Source organism: Suncus etruscus, chromosome 6 (assembly GCF_024139225.1).
Source record: "Suncus etruscus isolate mSunEtr1 chromosome 6, mSunEtr1.pri.cur, whole genome shotgun sequence".
NCBI classification, from domain to species: Eukaryota; Metazoa; Chordata; class Mammalia; order Eulipotyphla; family Soricidae; genus Suncus; species Suncus etruscus.
The window spans coordinates 44166952-44179628 of NC_064853.1; the positions used below are offsets into that span (position 1 = coordinate 44166952).

A 12677-nucleotide genomic window follows, 5' to 3' on the forward strand; every position below is an offset into this window, starting at 1 on the left:
CATTCACAACTTTATTAGGCCCTTTCTGTCAGGCTTTCTTTATTGTTCCTTACTTCTTTATCTTTTCCTCACTTCTGAGCAATATCTTTGAAATTGGAATTTTTCTTTTATTGTCCTCATTTTAAAGATAAGACTCAGTCAGAGAGAGAATAAGTGATGAGGCTGAAATGTTTCATATCTGACTTGTTACTCATACTACTCTTCTTAACTTTGTCCTGTGTTAAATAATATAGCATATTTTCTTCATCTAACCTACTTACTGAAAGAAATGTTGACTAGGGCTGGACTGAAGACCCATGCATGTCTGCAGGTTGGTAATGATCCACATTCTTGTTTGTTTTGGGGCTACACATGGTGGTGCTCAGGGATTACTCCTGGTTCTACACTCAGGAATCACTCCTGGTGGTGCTCAGGGAACCATATAGAATGCCAAGGATCAAACCTGAGTTCAATCAAGCCAAGGATGCAAGACAAGCTCCTTATCTGCTCTACTGTTGCTCTGGCTCCCATTCTTTGTTCAAGTGTCTGTTATCCAACAGCCCCTAAAAGAACTGTCATTGGCCTATATTCTTCCATCTTCCCTATGAATCTTTCAAAAATCTCTTTCTAGAGGCTGGAGAGTTAACATGGAGGTAGGCCATTTGTCTTGTATGCAGAAGGATGGTGGTTCGAATCCCGGCATCCTACATGGTCCCCCAAGCTTGCCAGGAGCAATTTCTAAGCGTAGAGCCAGGAGTAACCTCTGAGTGTTGCCAGGTGTGACCCAAACCCCCCACACACAATAAAAAAAACCTCTTTCTAAAGTCTAATCATGATGACTCACAGAACAAGCACCATGTCCAGAGGTACTATCTCTTGAGAAAAGTAATCTTTGCACAGTAGAATGTTTTGGGGTTTTTTTTGGTTTTTTTTTTTTTTTTGGTTTTTTGGGCCACACACATTTGATGCTCAGGGGTTACTCCTGGCTAAGGCTCAGAAATTGCCCCTGGCTTGGGGGGACCATATGGGACGCCGGGGGATCGAACCGCGGTCCTGATCCTTGGCTAGCGCTTGCAAGGCAGACACCTTACCTCTAGCGCCACCTCACCGGCCCCAGTAGAATGTTTTTTACAGTAGAATTTTTGACAGCTATTTAGTACTTAAATATGGATCCTTCCCTTAATCTAAAAAACACAAGAGAATGTGAGATAATACGTAGAGAAATAAGGTTACTACCATACATCAGGCAACTTAACAATAAGAAATGCACGGGGAAAATGATATATACAAAACAAAACATGTAAAATTGTAAAAACTAAAATATGGTCAAAGTCATTGAAGGATTCTAAGTACTTAATAAGAATTAAGAGGAATTTTCTGAGTGCTACTGTGCAGGCCTCCCACCACCACCACCCCACCCCAGAGCACCACGAAGTGTCATCTTGGAGACTCCAGTACCATTAAGTACTGATCCAGATCATCTCCAGCACCACTAAGAAGCTTTGCATCCTCAGACTTTACACCTATGCTTGTGTATCACACCACTAGCCTGATTGGTGGAGAATGCCAGTGGTGCCACCAGCCTCCCACAATATCCACCCGCCCTGAAAATCAAGAGAGAAAAGCTCCCTACAAATAATAATAATAATAAACAGGAAAGCTTTCATGGAGGAAGTGGCTTTGTCCTAGAACAGGGGATTAGCAAACTGCCTGGAAAGGACCAAATCACTTCACATATAGGTTTTGTTGTTGTTGTTGTTGTTGTTGTTTTCGGTTTTTGGGTCACACCCAGCAGCGCTTAGGGGCTACTCCTGGCTCTATGCTTAGAATCGCCCCCAGCAGGCTTGGAGGACCATATGGGATGCCAAGATTCAAACCATCATCCTTCTGCATCCAAGGCAAATGGCCTACAGCTGTGTTATCTCTCCAGCCCCCACATATAGGGTTTTTTTTTTTTTTTTGGTTTTTAGGGCCACACACATTTGATGCTCAGGGGTTACTCCTGGCTACGCGCTCAGAAATTGCCCCTGGCTTGGGGGGAACCATATGGGACGCCGGGGGATCGAACCGTGGTCCTTTCCTTGGCTAGCGCTTGCAAGGTAGACACCTTACCTCTTGCGCCACCTCGCCGGCCCCCACATATAGGTTTTAATGCAGCCTACAAGCTAGAAATGTTTTTATTTTCAAGACGATTTTAAAGATTCAAAAGAATATTTCAAAAACAGTAAAAAACAAAATATTTTAAATGTCCGTGTAAAATATCTATAAGTTAAAATTTTTAGTGTCCAAAAATTAAGTTCATAGAACACAGTTACAATTGCTAATGTTTGTATTGTCTGCTACAACAGCTGTGTTGAGTAGTTGCAACAGAAACTGTAAAGTCTAAAGTATCTGCTGTCTGGTTCCTTACAGGAAAGTCTTGCCCACTAGTTTTTTGAGTTTAGACCTTGTAGAAGAGGCAGGACCTGGGCCTGGATCTGTGGAGGTGGGAAAGGGGTAGGAGGAGCTGGTGGAAGGTATACGAGGGAGGTAGGAACTCCTGGCTGGGTACACTTGAAAGAAGTTGAATATTCAATCTTATGACACCTTCCTTTACAAAACAAAATTTGTCAGTGTAAGGAATGAAAAATAAGAAAGGGATAGGATATGATAGGAATATTCATGAAAAAAGATTTGGGAATTTTGAAAAGTAGAGGGGAAAAGATAGATAAGAGAAAGGGAATGAAGTAAACAATCTAGGAATATAAAATAAATGTAAGATGTGGGAATAGGCCAGAGACATAGCTTAGTGGATTGAGCACATGCATTTCATGCAGGACTCCTGTTTTGCCCCAGCACAGTCAGAAATTTGGATCCATGAGGCTGGAGAGATAGCTCAGCAGTAGGGCATTTGCCTTGCATGCGCTGACCTGGGAGGGACCCAGTTCGATTCCTGGCACCCATATGGTCCCCCAGCCTGCCGGGAGAAATTTCTGAGTGCAGAGCCAGGAGTAACCCCTGAGCATCACTGGGTGTGGCTCAACAACCAGTCAATTAATAACTCAATCTACAAAGTTTTTTTTGTTTTTTTTTGGGGGGGGCACACCCGTTTGATGCTCAGGGGTTACTCCTGGCTAAGCGCTCAGAAATTGCCCCTGGCTTGAAGGGGACCATATGGGACGCCGGGGATCGAACCATGGTCCTTCCTTGGCTAGTGCTTGCAAGGCAGACACCTTAACTCTAGCGCCACCTCGCCAGCTCCAAGTTTTGTTTTGTTTTCTTTTTTTTTTTTTTAATAAATTTGGATCCAGGGGTAAACTCATGAGACCCACCAGTTATGACTCAAACCAAACCAAAAACCAAACAAATAGAACAGAACATGGGAAACAGAAAAAGGCATAAGGCCTGAGAGAGGGGGCGGGGGGGGGGGGAGAGTGCCTGTGCTAAGAAAGAGATGCTAGGAATAGAGAGAAGTCATGTATTTATATCTATTTCTTTTTGTTTTTTGTTTTTAATTCGTGCCACACCCTATGGTCCTCAGGGCTTACTCCTGGCTCTGCACTCAGGAATTACTGGGGGATCATATAGGTGCCAGGGATCAGACCCAGATGCATGCAAAGCAAAGCACCTTACCCACTGTATCTCATGTCTCTTGTTTTATGCAAGCATCAGGGGGTGAGATTTATATTATGTAAGGGAAAGGAATATATAATATACATAGATCATATATTCTATATATATTATATTTCCTCAAACACACCCAGCCCTAGTTCTTAACCTATCTACTAAACGGGCGTGCTTCGCTGTGATGCTCAAAATCAGCGTGTGACTTAGGGAGCGAAGTAACACGGAATAAACTTGTGCTAAGTCACCGCAGGCGATGTGTAGAATTGTCCTCAGTTAGCCTCCACAGTTCAATCCGAAGAGCAGACATCACGCCCGTCTATGGAGGCGTAATGGGGTCACTTTGGTCTTTGACTTCACCCCTCTGATCTTCAGCTCCCAGCGGGGAGGGTAATGACCGCTTGGAGGGCTCTTGCGAACCGCGAGTGCGTGCACGCCGGGGCTTGACACGCTCACATTAAGCACACTCAATTACCGGGCAGCCAGTCGTTAACTCGCCTGGCCTTGCCTGCTCCGAACGGGCCGAGGCGGGGAAACCTGGAAGCGGCGCTGCAGCTGCAGCTGCTGTGGCTGTGGCTGTGGCTGTTGCTTTTGCCGCTACGCAGGCCCTCGGGGCGGGGCGGGGCGGGGCGGGGCGCGGGGGTTCCTAAGCCGAAACCCGCGGGTCTCTAAGCGGCGCCACCCGGGGGGGGGGGGAGCGGAGGCGGGGCCGGCGCGGCCGCACAAAGGAAGCGTGAGGCCCGGCTTCCGCGCCGAGGCCCCGCCCCTAGACCAGCAGGCCCCACCCTTCGCCCCGCCCACCCGGCGTTGGCCACGCCCCGCGGAGGCGGCCGCGGGAGCCCTGCCGGGACGCGCCGCATTGTCTCCGCGGCGGCTGCAGCCCTCGAGCGCCCGCCGCCGCCGCCGCCGCCGCCCGCGCCCCGCGCCCCCCGCCCCGGCCTCGCGCGCCTCCCCCCGCCGCCCTTTGTCGACGCCGGCCAGGGCCGGTGCGCTCGGATGCGCCGCGGCAGCCCCGGGCCCCGGCTCGGAGGCTCGCGGCGGACAGGAGGCGGCCCGCCCGGGCCCGGGACCCCGCCGCCGCCGCTGCAGGCGGCGCCCGGCTGAGCTGCCAGGCAGGCCCCGCCCGGCCCAGGCCCAGGCCCAGCCGGGCCCTGGACAGGTCAGTGTGCTCGAAGCCCGCAGGGGGGCCCTGGGGAGCGCGCGCCCGGGCGCCGCCGCCCTGCACCCCCGCCGTGCCACTCCCGGGCGGGCGGGCGGGCGGCCGGGCCTACTCGGCCTTGCCAGCCAGGCCGCCGTGCCAGCCCGCGCCCGGCCGGGAAAGGGGGGGACCCCGCGTGTCCCCGGGTCCCCCCGGAAGCCGCCGTGTCCAGCGGGAGGCCCCGGAGGCCCCTGCCCTGCGCTCACCTCGCCACCCGCCCGGCGCTGGGCCCTCGGCCCGGGTGTGGACGGACGGACGGGCCGCCCGGCGCCAGGCGCTGCCGCTTCTCGGGGCAACGACCCGTCTGCAGGCTTGCGGCCTGGCCCGCCCCGGAGTCTTGTTTTGGAATCGAGTTGCGTCTCACGAGGTTTTCAAGTGCACGGACGGGCTCTTCGGCCTTCCCTGTTTGCGAAGCGCCAGCGTTCTTCCTTCTCTCCTTCCCCGAGCCCTCGCTACAATCTATAGTTCCTGATGCTTGTTGCTGATGTTCTGGAGAGGCTGGCTGGCTGGCTGGCTGGTGGAGATTTCTCCACCGTGGGAGGAAGAAATGAGAGGCCCACCCCCGGGTCAGCTTGCAAACTCTCCCCCCAACTCCTGGCCAAGCCCCCAGCTTGAACTTCCTTCCTTCATCGTCCCGCATTGTTGGCCCCAGGCGGTGTGTGCCAGGATGCCCTCGCCAGCCCTCTACCCCCCACCACCACCATCACCCAGCCTTTGATACCTGAACAGATTGCGCTGACATAATCCCTCTTCTGACCAGCTAGCTTCGTGCTCCATCCCTAGGATGAGTTGGTTCCCTTTTCCTGTGCCACGTCCATCCACACACAATTTTTCCCCTTTCCTGTTAGAAAGCTGTGGCTCCCTCCTGGATTTGTAATCCCCCCTTACATTAGCATATTAGGTCCAGTGGGTCCCTTGTAGTTAAGTAAACTACAGACCTAAATCCGCCATCTGTCCCTGATTTTTCTAGGACAGCTCCCAGTTTCTTTCATCTTACTGTTTTATCATCCCGAAGAATCCTATTTTGGACTTAGAAAACAATGTCACTGACTCTCTCGGATCTTCCAGGCCTGGCCTTTTGCAGCCATTTGGTTCTGGGGCCTAATTGGGTGATCCAATTATCATTCACCTGGGACCTTCCTTCCCCTCCCGAGTCAGCCCAAATGTTGAAAATGTCATGATTTCTAGGTGAGTGTAAAAATTGCAAGCTAATGAGGCAATGAAGTGCCCCCCCCCCCCCCCCCGTGCCCTTACATCCCTCTCTCCCCGCCTCCCCATCCTTCATCCTGCTTCCCTGCAGCCAGCCTGTGGCAGTGTCCAAGGTAAGGTGCTATTTCAGTTATAGATCAGGCGACTCTGTATTGAATCTTAAGGTGGCTACACAGCTAAGGGATTGAGTTTGGCTCCCTTAGATTTTACATGCCTTTATTCGGCTCCTGCTGTACCGAAGACACCACTCTGTTGCATCTAGAACAAGATGGTAGTGTGGCCATGGGATTCCCAACATCTGGAACTCGAGAACTATTTTGGAGCCATTTCTAGCAGTGCTGTGGGGACCCTCTGCGGTGCTGGATCTCAAACCAGGCTAGCTGAGTGTAAGGCAGACTCCCTACCCGCTCTACCCTCTTTCTGGCCCCTAGTTGCATTTATGAATCAGCTGGGAAACCCACAGTTTCTCTTCCTAAAGTCTAGTTGCCACAGGGTGGGAACTTGGTCTGTGGTTTGGCTGACTCTGAGGGCTGGCACGGTTTGCAGAGGGTCCAGCAGGTGGGTAATGGTGCTCTTTCTTGGCACTTGCCTCTTCCAGGCACTCAGCATTGAGTGGGCACTGTTTCTCAGCCACCCCCTCCCCACAAGAATCTATTTCCAGGCTTGTCCATATGCCATTTCCCTCCAGCCTTAGCCTTGGGAAAGGTGGCGTCTTAAACCCACTAGTCTTGAGTTGGTTTCTCAGTTGTCTAACAGCATGAGTAATTCCTCCTGTCTCCAGCTCCCGCCTTTTAAAAATGTTGCTCATACGTGGCACTATTCCATTTAATGAAGACTGGTGTTTCTTATGGAATCACTTCCCAACTGGTTCCCCTTCTTTTCCAGATGCTGGCTTAAATCTCATTGACCTTTGTTGAGTGCATGCAATATCTTTGTATTCTCTTCTGTTAAAGGAAGGACCTCCAGCTCTTCCTTCAGTCCTGGTAGTACTGCTTCAACAACCATTTCTATACTTTACAATGGAAGATAAACCCTTTGACCCACACCCAGTGGTGCTCAGGGGTTACTCCTTGTTCTAGTCTTGGGAATCATTCCTGGTGGTGCCTAGAGGATTTTATGGGTTCCTAGGGATCAAACTCAGCTTGGCCTCATGCAAGACAAATAGCCCAGTGACCTTCAGGAAGATGGGGCCAAGCTCACCCAGAGGTGCTTCCTCTGTCACAACAATTTTAGTCTAAGCTAAGCCGATGGACCCGAGAATTTGTCTTCCTGCCACCAAGCCCTTCCCCCATCCATGACCTGTGCCTGTTTCTTGCTCTGGCTCACTCCCAGAATCCACTCTTTTTCCGACCACATCCTTTTTCCTGCCTTACTCATTTCCTGTCTTAGATGCTTTGGATCTCTTGGTTGTTCTGATCTTTCAGACAAGAGAGAAAAGCCAGAATAAGAGTTCATGGCAGATGTTCTTATAAAATTGAACTGGTCTTGCATGAACATAGGTTGTTCCCAGAAGGATTCTTCTTATTTAAGAAACAAACAAAAAAGTAGTTGCCGCTTCAGAAAGAAAGAGCCCTTACCTGCCTATGTGCCCCTGACCTCTTTCTGTCATCCCCTCTCTGCTCCTATTGTTGCATTGACTGCTTTAGATCTTTTTTTTTTTTAAGTTTCTGTCCTTTGGACTGTGGACCTTACATTGGAAGTTGGTAACTATTTGCAAAATAAAGTTTACCTATTTTCATCCTGAAAAGTCCTTCGTTTTTAGTTAGCTAGCTTGGTCAGTAAGCCCATAAAATTTTTAAATGGAAAAGAAAACTAGGGATATACCTGAAACTATCATTAACAATGTTGTAAATCACAGTGCCTAAGGAAAAGCTGAGGGGGAAACAAAGGCCAGGTATGGGATGGTGGTACCAGCTCTAGCAATATTTCCCTATGTTAGTATCATTGCCAGGGGTTTCCTCCCTTGAATGAATTAAAATTTATATTAAAGTTCTCCCAGAAAGGGGCCAAAGCTGACCCAGGTTTGATCCCCCAAAACCCCATATAGTTGGTTACCCAAGCACTGCCAGGAGTAAGTCTTGAGCACTGCCAGGTGTTTCACAAAAAAATAATAATAAAAAATAAAAAAAAAATAATAGCAACAATAAATTCTCTCAACTCAGTCCTACTTACCCTCCAGATAGATTTTTGATCCTACCCTTGGATTCTCTTCTGAACTCTGGGTCTGCCAAGGTTGGATGTCAGGTTAATGAGAAAATGTGTTCTTCATGCTGAATAGTTTCTCTTTTGTTCATTTGTCACTGGGAGGTGAAGATGATTTCCACAGTCAGGAAATCTTGAAAAAGTGGTCATAGAGGGAGAGAATTTGGTGCTTTCCACCTCTGGAAAAGCAGGGTAAAGATCATGGCTACTTCCTGCACTCCTCCCTGAACAGGGCTGAGTGCCAGAGAAAGAGGCCTCTTGCTAGAAAAAAGTCAGATGACTGCTCAAGGTAGAGATCCAGGCAGTCCTAGATTTATGGTGCAGATGTTTTGATGTATGGTTAACCTATATTGTGAGCCTCCAGTTCAAACAGTTCTGTTTGAATGTTTTCCAGAATTAAAATATTCCTGTTGAAGAATCCTTGAATTATTAGCTCAAATAGATGTTGATTTTCATTTCTGTGTTGATTGACTTAAATTCAGTGTGAATTGCTAGCTTCACCTTTATGCTGATTAAAAAGAGACTCCGAAGCAAGTCATCTTCATTCAACTTTCTGGCATTTTAAAAATTGTTAGGAAATGATCACTTCTTATCCAAGACAGCATTCTTAGATTATGTATCCCCTGCCATCAGTAACAAAAGTAGAGTATAATTTTCATACTCAAGAAATGGACTAGTGGGGCCGGGCGGTGGCGCTCGAGGTAAGGTGCCTGCCTTACCTGCGCTAGCCTAGGAGACGGACCGCGGTTCGATCCCCCGGCATCCCATATGGTCCCCCAAGCCAGGAGCGACTTCTGAGCGCATAGCCAGGAGTAACCCCTGAGCGTCACCGGGTGTGGCCCAAAAACCAAAAAAAAAAAAAAAAAAAAGAAAGAAATGGACTAGTTTGGGGGAGCCACTGGAGAGATAATACAGCAAGAGTAGGGTCTTTACCTTGCAAGAATAAGGTATTACCCTTGCACATTGCCAACCCAGGTTCAATTACTGGCATCCCATATGGTTCTTCAAACACTTCTGAGCATTGCCAGCTATGGCCCTCTAACCAAAAAATACAAAGAAAAGTGCAAGGGACCCGCAGAACAGTAGTACAGTGGAGAAGATGTTTGCTTCGCATGCATCCAGGTTTGATTTCTGGTATTCTGTATGGTCCCTCGGGCCTGTCAGGAGAGACACCTGAACTCAGAGCCCTGAGTACTGTTGGGTGTGGAACCCCACCACCATCACCCCAAAAAATTAAGTCTTGGGGTGAGAGAGAGACAGTGCAAAGGTTAGAGTGCTGGCCTTACATGCAACCAACCCAGGTTTGATCCCTGCCACCTCATACGGCCCCTTGAGCTCCACCAGGAGAGATCACTGAGTGCCATTGGGTGTGGCCCTCAAACAACAGCAACAAAAACCCCAGAAACTGCAATGTTTGAACCAAAACAGTAGTACAGCAGGTAGGGCACTCACTTGCTTTGCACGCAGCCTACCCAGGTTTCATCCCCAGAATCCCATATGAACCCCTGAGCATTACCAGGAGTAATTCCTGAGTGCAGAGCCAGATGGTGCTATCTAAAAATAAAAACAAGCTGCAGAAATGGACTGTTTTGCTGTGAATCAAGAGTTTGCAATTTGCAATGTAATAGCTCAGTTGTAGACTGATAGCATCGTGTATAAGATCCTGGGTTTATCTCTACCATCAGAGAAATACAATTAAGAATGATTTATTTGGGGGAGTCACATCCTGTAATATTATGGGGATATTCCTGGCCTGTGCTCTGGAGTGACCCTGGCACTGCTCAGGACAATTATGATGTCATGAGACTAGGCTGTTTTCACAGCATGTGCCCTACCACTGTACTATCTTTGGCCTTTTAGTAAAATTGATTGGGGGGAGGGTGGGGGCCACACTCAACTGCCACTCAGAAGTTACTCCTCCTGACTCTGAACTCAGAAGTCACTCCTGGCAGGACTGGGTGACCTTATGGGATGTTGGAGATCAAACCTGGGTCAGCTGCATGCCAAGCATATGCCCTACCCACTGCTATCACTCTGACCCCTGATTTCTTTTTTGAGGATAAAGAATAGTAAGAAACAGCATATATTGGTACTTTAATTGTTGTTATAAGTGAGGCTCATAGACCAGAATCCTCAGCTATTAATAGCATTTTTTCGCCCTTTGAAAGTATAGTGAGAAAAGATGTGCTTTTCTATTTTAATTTCAAATGATTTCTTCTAGTTTAGATAACAAAGAAGTGAATATTCTTTCTACATCTGCCAAAGAAATGATGCTGTTAAACAGGATTACTAGTATTCTGAGATGAACCCAGATGTTGAAAGAGGCCCTCAGTTTGTAATTAGAACTTTTTAAAGCAAGTGTCTGTGTTTTGGTTTCCTTTTTAGCAGTAAAATTTATTATAGCATTTATTTATTTATTTATTTATTTATTTATTTATTTATTTATTTATTTATTTATTTATTGAGAAGTAATGTCTCTTAGATGCCACATCACAACAAGTTCTTCCCCAGGAAGTCAGGAGAACCAGGCCTAATACTAGGTATTGAAACTGTTGGCAAGAAAATGAGAGTTCATGACTGCTGCGTTATTTTTAAAAACCTAGCTGCATGGCCGTTATGTCTCAAATACCTTATAATTATCCCTAGTTACTGATATCTTTAGCATATTTGAGCCATCCATATTTGGCCTAAATCTACACAATTATAAGACAGTTTATTGGTTTTTTCCCCCAGGTTTTTGGGTCACACTGGCGGCGCTCGGGTTATTCCTGGCTTTGTACTCAGAAATCACCCCAGCAGGCACAGGGGACCATGTGGAATGTCGGGATTCAAACCACTGCCTTTCCTGTGTTGGTTGTGTGTAAGGCAAATGCCTTACCGCTGTGTTATTGCTCCTGCCCTTATAAGACAGTTTTAAATTGTCAAAAAAAATTACATTTTAAAATATTATGTTGCCCAAATACTTTTTAAAAAATTAAATTCAGGCAAGGAAGAAGGTTCAAAGACTAGAGTACATTTTATGCATATGAGAGCACAGGTTTGATCTCCTGGCTCTGCGTGGCCCTACACCCTCACCCCAGCATCTTTGGGTTGGACATCAAGCATTATTGGATATACCTTCCTGTCCCCCTCCCAAAAAAGTTAAGTCCAGAGGCTGGAGCAATAGCACAGTAAAAGGGCACTTGCCTTGCACATGGCTGACCTGGGACCCACCAGATTCAATTCCCGGTATCCCATATGGTCCCCTGAACCTGCCAGGAGTGATTTCTGAGCAGAGCCAGGAGTAATCCCCTGAGTGCTGCTAGGTGTGGCCTAAAAACTAAACAAAATCAAAAAAATTAAGTCCAGTGGTCAGAGATTGGGGTTACAGGGCTTGCCTTACATGAGGCTATCCCCAGTTTGGTCCCTGACACTGCATGTGGTCTCCATAGTACTTCCAGGGTTGATTCCTGGGCACAGAGCCATGAGTAAGCCCTGAGCACCACCGAATATGACCCAACCTACATCACTCATAAAAAAAAAGTTAAGTCCACATTTCCCCACCTGCAGTAATCAGTATTAATCTGTCAGTTGATAGTAACAAAGTAGGATGATTGATGGAAAGCTCAGATAGTAGTTACAGGAAGAGCATAATGTTTTTCAAGAGTAGACATTATCAGGAGGATTGATTGCAAGGTAAGTATTATCTAGCCCAGGATATAGACAAGAAAACATTCTCTATCCTCTTCCCCTGCAAACTTTCCAAGAATACTAGTGATCTACTGCAGTTGGCAAATAAATATAATAAGCATTAAATTGGCCACCCTGACTGTCTTTTCTTACTGTTGACCAGAAAATAATTAGGGAATTCACTAAGCATATCTAGACTTATTAGGCAACTGTTGAAAGTTCATCTTCCGTGATTTTATTTCAGCCTTTTATAACTGACTTCACAAGCTAAAGTTCTCTTAACATTCCAAGTTTCTATAAATTTACCAGTCTCAAGTAAAGTGTTTGTTTTTTTCATTTGTTACAAGGTTTTAATCTCCTTCTTTGGCTTCTGGAGTTCTTCTGCACGCTTTCTAAAACTCCCCAATCCTCTTTCTTTGTGAAGGTGCTATAGAGAAAGTAAATCTGGTGCTTGTCTTGTCCTTTGATTAATCACGATTGAAGGTGAATTGAAGTGTTTCTGTCCTGAACGTAACCACATTTCTGCTGTATCCTGCCCATTGTCCAATGTTGGAGGTATTATTTCTTCCTGACAACTGACCTTGGGGGTGTGAGGACAGGATGCCCTTGGCTGCTGGTGAGCAGCATGCATGACAGCCATACTAGTGCTAGTAGCCTGCCCAGTGGGAACTGGCTCTGGGAGAGTGTGATGGAGAGAGATTAAGGTGGTTTCCAGTTTGGGGGGTATTAGCCCTCTGACCTATTCCCTGCTTGCACCAGTGCTAGCTGATTTAATCTCACCACAGCCTTAAAAGACATAAAGTGGCTGTCCCTATTT

The 12677-nt window shown here is 47.3% G+C and overlaps 1 protein-coding gene across 4 annotated transcripts in view; it reads left to right on the plus strand.

Annotated features, from left to right (window-relative positions):
• The window catches only part of PHC2 (polyhomeotic homolog 2), a 131995-nt gene that overhangs the window by 102168 nt on the left and 17150 nt on the right, over nucleotides 1–12677 (plus strand). The window contains exon 1 of one of the 4 annotated variants that reach the window (XM_049774699.1): nucleotides 4623–4741. The exons of 1 other annotated variant lie outside the window; for it this stretch is intronic. The gene's annotated coding sequence lies outside the window, so the exon portion shown is untranslated. Of the gene's footprint in view, nucleotides 1–4622; nucleotides 4742–5872; nucleotides 5969–6080; nucleotides 6103–12677 lie in introns of those variants that run through there. 2 more of the 4 variants (XM_049774697.1, XM_049774700.1) reach the window with 2 other exon arrangements.